This window comes from Triturus cristatus, chromosome 1_1 (genome assembly GCF_964204655.1).
Source record: "Triturus cristatus chromosome 1_1, aTriCri1.1, whole genome shotgun sequence".
In the NCBI taxonomy this organism is placed as follows: Eukaryota; Metazoa; Chordata; class Amphibia; order Caudata; family Salamandridae; genus Triturus; species Triturus cristatus.
Genome location: NC_140579.1, coordinates 128,066,206 through 128,080,589, shown reverse-complemented (window position 1 = coordinate 128,080,589; position 14,384 = coordinate 128,066,206). Strand labels below are relative to the sequence as shown.

Genomic DNA, 14,384 nt, shown 5'->3' with positions numbered 1-14,384 from the left:
TGTTAGCGCTCTAGTTGTTCTTTGGAACACTCTGGGAAGCTGCAGTAGAACACAAAGGAATCAACTGACAGTCTCTGCCCTTGTTGGATGTACATGTTTTACTGAGAATGTCAGACGTCATTCTCACATGACTGAGAAAGATAATGTGAATTTACAGAAAATAAGCTCTCAGTTTAGCTTATAGATCACCTTCCAAACCTCTGTGGGAAAAGCATGAGAAAATATTTTTCTCTCAATCATGATATCCCAGCAGAAGGCTTTTTCACATGGTGAAATCACCTTAGAACATACCACAATTCGTAAAATGAGTATGGTACCATCAACAAATGATTTATAATGTAACTAAAGTCTTAAAACCTTCTATTAACTGCAATGCTTTTTAATGAGGTGCTATCATGTATATTGGTCCCAAGATGGCTGCCAACACTTCTTGGATGAAGTGCTGACAGCCAATCAGATCTCAGGATGAGATGTGTGGTTAGGCTCCGCCCACATATACATTTACTTTTGATTTTCTCAGGAACTACTGAACAGATTGACTCCATATATGCAAAAGGCACATCCCTGAGCTGAGGACTACCTCTCTGCCAAATTTCAAGTAATTCTGTTCAGCCGTTCGGGCTGTACCTTGGACTAAAGGTCCCTATGGAAAATTGCATGGGGAAAACGTGTTTTGGGACCCCCCTTTTTTCTCAGCCCCCGCTTGACGAATCCCCCCGAGACTTTCAGTTTAGGAGCGGAGCGGAGCGCCCCACCTATTTTGAAAATTTCGCGAGGATTCGTCAACCAGCGCCAAAGTTATTCCAAATAGAATCTTGCGGATTTCCTATGGAAACACGGTCCTAACTATAACTATCTACTGGCGACCGCCAGTAGATAATATATATGTGTGTATGTATGTATATGTGCAATCAATCAGTCAATCAAAGAAGGAACCTTGTTTGTTGTCTCTCCATTTTGCTTGCCAATAGGGTACATTTGGAGAGACCATCCAGGTCATTTCCTGTCTTCATAAAAACCCCAAAAAGGTTGCTTTCTCCCTTTAACTAAATCGTTCATAATTAGATGTTATTACGTGTACCCTGATCGCATTCCTCTGGTTACTAGCCTTTACCAGAGGGAAATTTAAAGTTCTATTCATTGTTCACTGGGTGCTGTGTGTTACAGGTACCAGGTTCCTTATCAGTACTTTTCTGAATATAATCACGATTTTTATGGCATTCTCTGCCTCTTTCTCTACTCCAACTATTTTAGAATTTTAGACTTTGCAAGGCCTTAAAGTATGATATTTAATTAGGGAAGTCTGTGGCGGCTCGGCTGTATTACGACTTTTCTCTTGATATCTTGTTAATATCAAGAAAGTTTTGGATGTAATAAAAAGGTTAATATATATTGTCCAATGTCGGAAAAAACACATCTTACGCAAAGTGATTCTGCAGAAAACAGTTGCTCACTAGTCAGCTAGGATTTTCACCAGGGTTGTCTTGCACAAGTGCTTGGCTCTGCCTCAAACGTACAGTCTGTGGGGAGACACCAGTTTATCAGAAAATTCAACATTTCCCCTCATGTTTGGTTCCCTCGGAGTATACCCTGTCCTCGCGCTAGCGCTAGTCTCCCTCTGGGGCATATCAGCAACAACCGGCAATAATTATCGCTAAGCGCACTTAGCGCTAGGATAATTATCGCCGGCTAGCGTGGATTTTTATCGCTGAGATAGCGTGCTATTAGCAACGCTTATCTCAAAAGCGATAAAAATCCCAGCGCTAAATGCCTAACGTGAGATTATCGCTGCAAACCCAGCGATAATCTCACGAAATGTGGCGTTAGCTTGTTGATAGGGCCCCGCAAACGTAGCCATGCTATCCACCTTCCATAGGATATCATGGCTAAGTCAGTCCTGAAGCAGGCGTATGGAAAGTAGCGATAACAGGGGTTATCGCGACTTTTCCTGCCGCTATGCTTCATAGCGTGGGGCTTGATTTATAGGAGAAATGTCGCTTAGCGACATTTCTCCTGTCATGTCAGGTCAGGAACGCCCACTTTGCATCTCATTATAAATGCAAAGCTGGGCGTTTAGAATTTGGGCGCTAATGCAAGGTTTCACGCGATAGCGTGACTTTGCTAATTAGTCGATTAAACTACCGCCGCTTTTCGCCCGAAAACGGCCGCAAAAGCGGCGATAATTTTCTATCGCCGCCTTGTAAATATGCCCATCTGTACTTCTACGGTAGGGAAGCAGAAATTAGCGTCAGCAGGGAGTCTGGTGCTCAGATTAACGAAGGGGAGGGATTAAAATTAGTTTAATTAATGGAAGGATGAGCGAGTCAATGGCCAAAATCTGTCCAAACACAGATATCAAGCAATAGTTGCAAAAAACTTGACGTTAGCACTTTGTACAAAAACGGGACTCACAACAAAAAAAGATTTTTGTTGTTGAAATATGAAAACTTTTGAATATTATGTTGACTCTTACATTTCTGTACGCTCACAGAGTCTCAGGGCGATCTGAAGGTCTCTAAAATAAAAGGACACATTGATTCTAATAAAAAGACTAATGCATAAATGACTTAACTATGCCAAACAAACAAGTGTAAAACACCAGTCGCTACTTTTTAAGTGGTTCATGACCTTTGTGCAGGAAAGGGTATGACGTGGTGTTGGTCCAGCAGCTGCACCTGAAGAAACTGCAGATTACTGCCAAGAAAATATATGCATATATATACATTGGCTTCCACAACAAGTGCTACACCGCCTTTCTGAGATATATATATGAAGTCGTGTCAGTGGGTTTTCGAAAAGCTCTATGCCACCGCAGTATATCTTTTTCAGTTTCTCAAAAATACACAGCTTTTACATTGATGATCTATGTAGTATACCTGATAAAGTACTCCCTTCCGCTCATAATAAGGCTATGCTGGTAACTAGCTTTGCTGTGGATAATAACAAACCACTCAACACCATTTTAACTCTCTGTCTATAGTGCCTCATCATACACAACATTCAATATTTAGGAAGAAGGAGACATAGTACTGCAGAAGGTCCAAACTACCCTCTTACCGCTTATGAAGGATGTTACAGGTTGTACTAGAGACCCTCCAGGGCTGCTCTCCGATCCGCCTCTAGGTGCTTTGCCATCCACCCCAGCACTCTGCCCAGACGGGTGCCTCAGCAGATGCCTCCCATCCTTAATCTCATAATAGACTTGCCGCTCTAAGAGGGTTTAGTAGCCTGGGATTAACCTCAGAGTCCGGAGAAATCAGAAGGAGGGAGAGGGGAGAGACAAAGCCAGAGCTGATCAGAAAGAGAAGCGATTGATAAGTCGCAGAGCAAGTCAATCAGAAATATGGTGCACAGCTTTGTAATATCTATCTATCTATCTATCTATCTATCTATCTATCTATCTATCTATCTATCTATCTATCTATCTATCTATCTATCTATCTATCTATCTATCTGTCTATCTGTCTGTCTGTCTGTCTGTCTGTCTGTCTGTCTGTCTGTCTGTCTGTGTATTCATGGTCTTGCATCCAACCCATTAGCGTAGCCCCCTACCCATGAAACTTCAGGGCCTTGGGGCCCTTTGCCCAGAGTGTTTTTTTAAAGGGGATGGGTCATGTGGCCCTCCTCCATCTGCAGCTTCAAACTCTGAGGTACCCATACCACAGAGCCAAAAGATATTTGTAAAGTGGAGCAGGGCACGTGCCCCCCTTCCCTGAGTCACAAGTTGCCCCTGGGACATCCACCCTCGGGCCTTTAAGAAGAGGGGGTCACATGAGCCCCCTCTCTGAGGCAATGGTGGTACTGGGGACCCTATCCCAGGGCATTACAAAAAGGTGAGGGGGCACACAACATTCCCTTCCAGAGCTTTTATAGGCCCGAGGACCCCATCCCCAAAGACCGAATGCCATAAAAAAGAGGAGGGGGTGCGTGCCCCCCTCTCCGACGCTATATAGGCCCCCCCCCCCCCCCCGGGCTGAATACCATTAAAATGGGGAGGGGGCTCATTGGTCCCCCTTCTTGCTCCCTGCTAGGCCCCGGGACCCCACCCTGGAGCCTGGTGACATTTAAAAGGGTGAGCCACTGGCCTCCCCTCCCAGAGCCGTATTAGGCTCCAGGGACCACATCCCTACATGAATTTGCAGCAAATATTTTTTTTAAAATGCTTTTGGCTCCAGGCATGGGCTTTCTGGGACCCCATCACCAGTACTAGGGTGTCAGAGTATTCCTACCCTGCCCCATTATCTCTTTTTTCGTGTTTTTTTGGGGACTCATGACTGAGCCCCAAGTCCTAAGATGACTGCCGCCACATTGTTGTTAAAGTGGTGACATCCAATCAGATCTCAGCATGAGATCTGTCGGGTAGGTCGAGCCTTCACTAAGTGATATATAAAAAGCTTTTGAGCTTCAATTGCTTAAAAACTACAGAACAGATTTACACTTAATCACATAAAGAACTGGTTTTGGACCAAGATCTAACTTTCTGCTAAATTTGGTGTAAATCCATTCAGTTATTTGGGCTGCAGCTGTGTCCAATACTTCAATTGCAATAAGGTAAGTAGCACAAGATACAGTGGTCTCCAGGGGGAGCCCAACTATATATTAAGAAAGTGGAATGTGAACTGCAGAAAAGGACGAGACTTGGACCCGAAGACCCAGAGGAGCTGGGGACATAAGGAACCACCCAAGGTAAGTACCAAGGAACCCCACAGAGGCTGTGAGCGGAGTGGGAACGCGGGGCATATTATCAAGATCCGGTGTTAAAATTGTCGCCGCTTTAGCGGCAGAAAACTGTCGCTAAAGCGGCGATAATGGGCTTGATAATATGCCCTTGAGAATTCCAATTGAATCCCATGTTCTGGTGTGATCGATTCCTCAGTCAAATCCAAAAGGCAATTAAAACTTAAAACCTTCAAAATTATTCAAAATTATAGTAAGACCCTGGGGCTAATTAATCCCTGGAGGAAAATATTTCCTACCAAAATTGCACATACCTGTTTTTCGGGTAGATTCCGTACTTCTTCTTGTATAGATTTCTTCCTTATATCTAAGACCCTGAATTTTAGAAATCAGCAGATCTTACCTAATGGATTTTCGGATCATGAAATGATTGTTCTTGAGGTAGAGTTAGAGAAAATGTTTGTACACCCTAAGCGATGGGTTCTTATTAGACAGTATTTACAGGAAAAAAGTTGGGTGCTATTCTGTGAAACAGAGATAAAGGAATTTCTTGCAATAAATCATGGGACGGCTCCCCCTCATATTGTTTGGGGTTCTTTAAAGGCATATATTCATGGGCTGGGTATTGGTAAAGACATGGAGAGTTTAAAAAAAAAATAATGTACAAAACAAACCTTAGAATGGAACGTACAGCAGTACCACGATAGTTTACTTAGAAGTCCCTGGGCTCTTAATCAACGAAAGCTCGATCAGGCTAAAATGGCACTAAGTGAGGCATATTACCTAAAATGTGACACCTCGAACCATACCTATATGCAAAAGGTACATAGGGAGAGTAATTTTAAAGTCCCTTGCATGGCAGACTCAGGAGCAAGCTGCAAGTAATCGGCTAAGCATTTTGAAATGCCCTGTCACCGGTATTCGGAGCAAGGACCAGTCTAATATTGGGGAAATAATGCTGGAACACTGTAGGTGTATTTACGGTCAAAAACAATCGATTAATAATGCGTCCCTGGAGACGTTCCTTTGATAACAGAACAACCGGGTTTTTTCAGAGACCAAGAGGTTAATATGATGCACCCCTTTTCTAAAGAAGAATTGGCAGAGGTCATTAGGAACTTCCCAAATGGTAAAGCGTGTGGACTGGATGGTCTACCAGCAAAATGTTTTAAAGCATTCTCTGGGGTTCTATTGGAATACTTTCTACTGGTTGCCAATACATTGCTAGGGGGGCCCCGATACCAGCATCATTTCATAAAGGGAATGTAGTTAGCTTTTTAAAAAAGGGGAAGGACGGTGGGGACCCCAACTCATATTGTCCAATCACACTTCTGAACTCAGTCTACAAGATGATTACAAAACTTTTGGCTAAGAGATTTAATATAATAGCACCAACTCTGATCCATTCTGATCAAAATTGTTTTATTGCAGGGAGTCAGCTAGGGACAAACACGCACTATCTAGCTGAAGCACTAGATTACTTTGAGACCAAGAATATACCGGCCCTGGTACTCCTGTTGGACGCAGTGAAGGAGTTTGACCTCGTGGTGTGGGAGACCTTATTCCGTATCTTGTCCAGATTTGGCATACTCCCACAGATCACAGGACAGATACAAAGAATGTACCACAATGCAGAAGCCAGCATCATTGTTGACACTGTCGCGATAGGACAAATAAGTGTTTAAGGAGGGACCAAACAAGGTCGCTGTCTTTGTTTTAGTCGCCTTTTTCATTGAACCTCTGGCTATTGCCATCCGAGACAATGCAGATATCTGCCCCTCTCTGCCAGCTATGGGGAAATTAAAACTATGAGCCGAAGATATTATACTAATTCTCTCCTGCGATAAGGGGGTCCAGGCAAAGGTTTTTGAGATTTTTGCACAGTTTAAAGTTCTCGGCGGGTATAAAATTAATAAGCAGGAAACAGAAATAATACTATGCGGATGGAAGCCAGTCGTTCTGTATACTGATATTGCCTCATATGCAAACTCTCAACCCAAAAAATATTTAGGAATTAATTTCTCATCACGGATTGCAGACCTGTACAATTTAAATTTCTCTCCGCTGAAACTCTCTTCCGTTAACTATTATGGGGAGGGTGTCGCTGATCAAGATGTCTGTTCTCCCGTTATTAAATGTTTTATTTTCTGCTATTCCAAGGGTTTTAACAGCACCCTTTTTTGGAAAGCTTTAGTCCATGTTCATGTCTTTACTTTGGGGAAAAAAGCCCCCCGAATTGCATTAAGCACTCTATATGAGGATTTGGAGAAAGGCGGGTTAGCGCTCCCTAATCTCAGGGACATACTTTGCACAGTACATGTCTAGGTTGAAATCAGAATTGCATACATGAATATTTGTGAATTATTTCATGAGGTTAATTTGCAAAAAGCACTGTAAAAAATTTCAAAATCCCCCAAAAAAATCAGTTTTAAGGGTATGCAGTGATTGTTTCACAAATGTCAGGATCTTTTCAGAAGATATACAATCCCAGTTATCAATACGGCAACCTCCTTATCCGAACTCGCTTTGGCATTCGGGATTAAAGATTCATCTGAAATAGTTCAAAAATGGGCCAAGGCTGGATTCGGGAAAACTTGTGACTTTATTGTGATGGATAGGTGGCTGAATATCTCCGAAATGTATAATTTAATTCAAAATGATTTCCTCCTTCTTGGGTCTTACAGAATGATATATATATTACTTAGTAAATTGGATCTGGTGCAGGTTAACAGGTGTAAAACTTTGGCACTCCTCTACTTGAACCTGATGTGGATAGGAGACCCGGGGAATGGAAAAAACTTTTGGCTTCTACAAAAGGTCTGGACCTCACTCAGAAAGCAATTACAAAATGGGAAAAACATGAAGGGTTGGAGTGAACGGTGAGAATGTGGACTGAGGTCAATGAACTCAATTTTAGTGTGCTACACAGAGCAAATTGGTACAGGATTTTGTTTTTTAGAAAATGGCTGCTATACAGAACCCCCCACTTCCTATCCCAGATTCACCCTAACCAGTCTAGTCAGTGCTTCCGCTGCTCAAATCAGTTGTCAGCTTACTGGACGCATATTATCACTCTAGTCCAGGGGTTTTGGAATGATATGTTACAGGAGGCCGAGTGTCTAATTAAACTGGAATCTAACAGCCGGCTGAAACATTTGGGATATGATCCTTCTCTTCGTCTATCTGATAAATAAGTGAAATTAATATATATTGCAATGGCGGTGGCCAGGTCTCTGGATGAAATGTAATGTGTGCATTAATGTCAAATGTAGTTGTTAGTCATGCTTGCCTTTAACTAATTTGATGACTTACAGTGTTTTGTGCAACATGAACTAAAATGCATTATTGAATTTATATTCATTTATGTTAATTTGTGCACACACATATTAAATGTGCACCAGTGAATTAAATGTTTAACTTATGTTGACTCTAAAGACTTGTATTCCTTTACGCAGCTTTTGTTCATACAATTGCTTTGTCCATGTTTTGCTGATACGACAATTCTTGCAGATATTCACACGCATTGTTAGTTTAAAAAACATACATTTGTACTAGTGAGCAATATATGGCTGGAGAATCAGGCCCTGACAGCGAGCACATAGGAAATGTACAGACGAATGAAGGACTATCATGTTTAAGCCTGATCAACTAGTTTCCATGTCTAGTGTGGGATTTTGCTTGGATGTTGCAGTCTGCAATGTGTAAATCCACATGGAAAATGAAACGAATACAATGGACTTTCATTGATGATGTGACCAAAGGGGTGTTGCCTGTGGAGTTTGTTGATTATAACTTACCATTTACCCTGGCTGAGGGAGGGGATGACTTCAGACTTTCTTTGCGAATTATATGCTGGACTTCTTTGCTGAACACCCCTTTGCAGACCCTATTCAGAACCTTCCTTGGACTCCTACCTAAACTCTTTCCTGATTCCCCACTGCCCGTTGAATGGACTTTGAGAGGTTTTACCTTTCTGCACCGTTGCCTTTTTCCCTAAATGCGGTTTAGACCAACCCTTATTCCCGACCTATTGAAGACTCTTGACCGAGCTTCTGCAATGCTAGTGTTTGTGTTACTTATACTCCTGTGCCTTGTCCCTATCTTCTTACATGGATCTCTTTGATTTCTGAACCCTTTAGATACTTGAGTCATTTATGTGCTTGGAAATCTTAGATTGCTAATGTATAGTAAAGACCAATTGAGATTGTTTTCAAAGCATCAAGCCCTTGTTTTATTGTTCTGTACTGCAGTAACTGAGCTGCGCATTTGCTTGATTCTCATCCGCCTAAACTTCTTCCGGAGGCTTGGCCTCCCTCTCTAGAGTATGGTTTTAAGAGTGATTTATTTAAACTTAATTACTAATTTGCAATAAACCCCCTTAAACTTGACTACTTATACCTGGTCCTCATTGTGCAGCCAATTGATTGCACTGTTAATCATATTGGAGTTGAACATTCATGAAATGCTAACTCTCTTTGGGCCATATGTAGGTGGGCTAATACCGGTCAGTAACGGCCGAAAATCGGTAAATTTGCCGTTACCGACCGGTATTTAGCCCTTTGCGATGTAGGAGGCTGGATTTAAGGATTCTGTAATTTACCGATTCATTAGTTTAAGGAATCGGTAAATTACCGAATCCTTAAATCCTATGTAGGGAGCACTCAAGTGAGTGCATTTTTGGTTTAAGGATTCGTTATTTACCACCAACTACAAGCTGGTGGTAAATACCGAATACCTTTCCAAAAGCAATTTTGTGCTTTGTTAAAAGTGCCATGTGGCAGACATGTATGTGCGCCACATGTGCACACATGCATGATTCAGGGGTGCAACAGGGTGTCAATGTGACACCCTGCCACCCTTGAATATGCTCCCCTATTACCGATTCGGTATTTACCGAATCGGTAATAGTGAATGGCTTCCCATTCATACCTATGGGCCTCCAGGCCCATAGGAATGAATGGGAAGGTATTTCTTATTACCGATTCGGTAAATACCGAATCGGTAATAACGAATATTACCGAATCGGTAAAATTTACCGATTGTTTACCTACATTCTATTTACCGATTCTTAAATACCGAATCGGTAAAATTCAGCATTTAGGAATCGGTAAATAGAAATTACGTACATATGGCCCTTTGTGCCTAATAAAGGACCCATTGGAGGACCAAGGTAGAAAGTAGGTAAGAATGAGAAGATCCAGTAAAAGTGAATTTAAAGAGTTGTGGGACCAGAAACACTGGAACACCTATGACAAAAACTGTTAAACTGATCTTTGGGGTCACTATCATTGATTCTTAAAAAGTATTTAAAGATGATATTTGAGTCATAATTCCAGCTGGTTTTGTGGATTTATTGTTGATGTTTCTTTATTATCTAAGAGAACTTCATTTTAGGGCTTTTGTGTTTTTTCACTTGTGTTAAGGCATATCATTATCTACATAAGCGGTCCTTAGCCGTTTGACCTCTGTGGACCCCCACTGAACCATTACTAGAATACGTGGACACGCACTGGGCAATGATGGGAGGATGGGGACCCCCTGAATGAGCAATTTCTATGATTTGGCCCTCAAAACAATACACAAAAATACAAAAACAAGTACACACCATGTATGTGCTCAAATATAAACTATTTTGTATAATTCATTTTCAAATATAGAAAATATATTTAAATGATTACTGTTGCTTCCTCATTTGCACATACTTTATTCATTTTAACTGAATAATTTGATTATTATTTCATTTTGTAAAACTGTTGAAGTCCCCCTGAGTAGGTCTCACAGACCCCCCAGGGGTCCTCGGACCACAGGTTAAGAACCACTGATCTATATTGGTAGCAATTTTTACATAGTTATCACTATTGAAGTCAGAGGTTTGTGTAACGTGCAACCAAAGTGGTAGCACTGCAGTAACAGACTGTACAATCTGCCTACCTATTTTGTCAACAGCCCATTATAATGAAATGTTCAGGCCCGATTCACAAAAGTAATGTGAGACAAAATCCTGACTTTGCGACTTTCGATATTCACAAAAGGCATTTAGGGGTAGTAAAGTTAAGATTTCTAACTTTACTACTCCTAAAATGAGACAAAATCCTAACTTTACGACTTTCGGTATTCACAAAAGGCAATTAGGAGTAGTAAAGTTAGAAATCCTAACTTTACTACTCCTAAATGCCCTTTGTGAATACCAAAAGTCGTAAAGTTAGGATTTTGTCTCAGAGTACTTTTGTGAATCGGGCCCAGCGTAATTAGACTTTTCCCCCTTCCACTTTCAAGAATATTCTCATGATAACTTAAATTGAGAATCTATTTGAATGGAGCAGTATGAAAAACGTGAAGGAACTGTGAAAGTCTCTTTGTTTATAGAAGTGAAAAATATTGTGTTTACAATACGTAAAAGGATGGACTATGTGAAATTACATAGCCATATCTATTTAATCTTCGTATAATTTGCATGGCATTGGTCAGTTCTTATGAAAAATTTCATAAAAAAGTGACCATTTGAATGCCGTTCTTTAAAAGATTTGTGGTGGAAGGTGTGGCACAACTTCCCTGGGGTGGATCGCATTTGCTTCACAGAGCATGGAAGAAATTAAGGGCATTTATGAAAACTGTTGCATCGCTGTGTGAAAATAGTGATGCGCCGTATTTAATGTACGCACTCCATGTCGCAAGGAGCTGCAGATACGCCAGTGTTTCTGACGTATCTGTAGGCGCAGTAATGACTCATTGCTGGAGTGTTTCGCAAAAATGACGCTCCTCCTGCAATGGGTTTTTACACATGGGAAAGTCCCATGTTAAATATGCCAGCATCAATCTTACTCCTGCTGGCATAAGATTTTGACGCAGTGGCGTCCTAGAAGTGGTCCAGTGAAATCTGATAGATTTCACTGCGCCACTTCAATGAGGCTTGTAGCGGGGTAATGCCTACCCTGCATACATTATACCTGACGCAGGTATAATGTAGCGCAGGGCTTTACAAAGTGACATATCTGCCTAGACAGGGCGCACAATGGTGCAATTTTGCAGGGCTTAACAAAGTGACGCATCTCCCTAGATGAGTCACGTTTTAAATATGTCGCATTGTGGTGCATTGTTTACAACGCCGCTGGGTCACAGAAGTGACGCAACGGCAGCATAAAGTTGGCGCAAGGGGCTTGTCAATCTGCCCCAAAGCTTTTAAACTTCACTAGCTATCACTTGTGAATTGTGAGACAGTTGTCGCTGTCCCAGCAGTGGGGAAGGTGTTTTTGTTCCAAGTCAGACTAGGCTTCCCTTATGAGAGTTCTGTCAGCATTTCTGAAGTGGCATATCCGGCATTATTGAGGTTCCAGTGTACCTCCGATAGATACCTCTTTTCCTGAGACACATATGGTTAATTCATCCTCAACCAGTCTTAAGTACTCTTTCCGCTGCGCCCTGATCTGCCTTCGTTTCACTGTGTATGCCCTCTACCCAACTGTTGTAGCTGTCTCTTGTGGTAACTCCTGTGTACATCCACCGATGTAAACGTCAGAGTTCAACTACTATTACTGTAACCCGATGTAACCCTGCATCCTGTCTGTGGTGAAGGGCTCCGGTGCCCTCGGGTTATGTCTGCGCTACATAAAATTACAAACATAAATAATAAATAAACATATATATTTAGCTGGTGTACTCCCACTCTTTTGTATTAGGCGCACAATTTCATCATCATCAAGTTAGTGTTTCGCGACTAGTGAGAAATAATGCTCCTCACTACTGTGGAAGACAGAGTTACTGCAAGAGTTCACAAGATTACTCTCATAAATGCTTGAAACATCTACGACTTTTGAGCTAATGTGTTTCTACAATTATGCTATAGGGTGCAGTATTTGGCCTCAAATTCTCAAAATATTGTTCTGGGCGGTGAGCCTCTCCCCTGTCCTAGACTGCAAGCACAGCATTGGGTTCACTTGCTCACTCAGTGCAATATGGGACTGATGTAAACATGTTTGTCAGGGCTGTTTTTTGGCCCAGCCCACCATGAAATACAAGGAGCAAACTATGGCATAACAACTAGGGTGATCACCCACTCCATGTCAGTGGGGTCAAGGGACCCGGTTCACAGAACTAACTTAAGACAAAATCCTAAACTTACTACCATTTTGGTATTCACAGAAGACACTTACTCATTTTGGTATTCACAGAAGGCACTTACTCATTTCGGTATTCACAGAAGTTAGGAGTCTTAACTTTAGGACTCCTAAATGCCTTCTGTGAATACCGAAAGTCTTAAAATTAGGATTTTTCTCAGTTTAGGAGTAGTAAAGTGAGGACTCCTAACTTTAGGACTCCTAAACTGAGAAAAATCCTAACTTTAAGACTTTCGGTAGTCACAGAAGGCATTTAGGAGTCCTAAAGTTGGGATCCCTAACTTCTGTGAATACCGTAATGAGTAAATGCCTTCTGTGAATACAAAAATGAGAAAGTGCCTTCTGTGAATACCAAAATGGTAGTAAGTTTAGGATTTTGTCTTAAGTTAGTTCTGAGAATCGGGCCCAAGGTTTCCAGTCATGGACTTTTCACCTGAAAATATTTGTTATCAAATCTGCTAGTCTATTTAGAGCAATGTAATACCCTGAAAGCATCCGAGTGCCAGGGCAAAGGGGACAGGGCTCGAAACTGTGTCCCTAATGACCTAGAGTGAGCATGAACTTCATGTGAATGAATCAGGGGGCCCTAGAAATCCCCTCAATGTATCTCTCATGGCCTGAACAGAAATGGACACTGAGGGGCATGTTTACAAGGGGATTGCATCACCAGAACATCACTTTTTTCTATGTTCCTGTGGCACAATGCCCTGCACCATATTTACAAAGCGGTTGTTAAGCCACTTTGCGTGGCTTAATGCCGCTTTGTAAATATCGTACCCTTTCACGCAGGTATCTGCGTGAAAGGGGCGTGCAATAGATGTTGCTGTGGGCGTTTCACCGCAACACCCATTGCTTTTTGACACTGCCCCAGATTTACACGGATGTGTAAGTCTGGGGAGGGCCAAAAACTTTTGGCAATGAATAGCAGGCGTTCGATTGACACAACGAGGAAACATATTTTTATTTTTCCTTGTTTTTGCTCTTTCTACGTGTGCTTCATTCTGCAGCACTCCTAGAAAGATAGGTATCCCTTCCTGCACATAAACAATCATTCCCTGCAACACCGACACCCTTGCACCATGGGGCAAGTGTGTCTGCGTTGCGCTAGGCAGCTATTTTTAGCGCCAGCACAGGGGGAAACACAGAGGTGCGTTGTATTTTTGTGAATACGGCACATCCCTGCATTATTTAAATGACGCAGTGCAGTTTTTTGTGAATAAATATACTGCTAAGTTTTCTTATTCTGACAATGTTTTCGAGATCTGATAATACAAACAAGTCATAGTACTCTTTAGCTCAGCAATCCTCTTTGGTTTGGCCCAGAGGCTTTAGACTTCATCCTCAGCTAAGGCTTACAGCAGGTGGCTTACAGTCATCCCCAGAGGGCAAAAGTAGCCACAAGCTGTACATCGCTGAATGAGTGTTAGTCTTCCATCGTGAACTGATGGTCAGTGCCTTCTATATTCTCCTCACTAGCCCAGAGAACCGGTGCTGGTGGGGTGAGACGAAGGGTTTGTTAAGACAACCACCCCTCTTTACCACAGGACTCTCACACTTCAGACCTATGGATTGTCATGTTTATACACTGTTCTT

The 14,384-nt window shown here is 41.9% G+C and overlaps 1 protein-coding gene across 1 annotated transcript in view; it reads right to left on the bottom strand.

The window, feature by feature from the left end:
* LOC146869770 (guanine nucleotide-binding protein G(I)/G(S)/G(O) subunit gamma-T2-like) overlaps nt 1-3,200 on the bottom strand; it is a 54,107-nt gene extending 50,907 nt beyond the window's left edge. The window contains exon 1 of the mRNA XM_085614899.1: nt 3,058-3,200. The gene's annotated coding sequence lies outside the window, so the exon portion shown is untranslated. The remainder of the gene's footprint in view (nt 1-3,057) is intronic.
* Between the last annotated feature and the right edge of the window lie 11,184 nt (nt 3,201-14,384).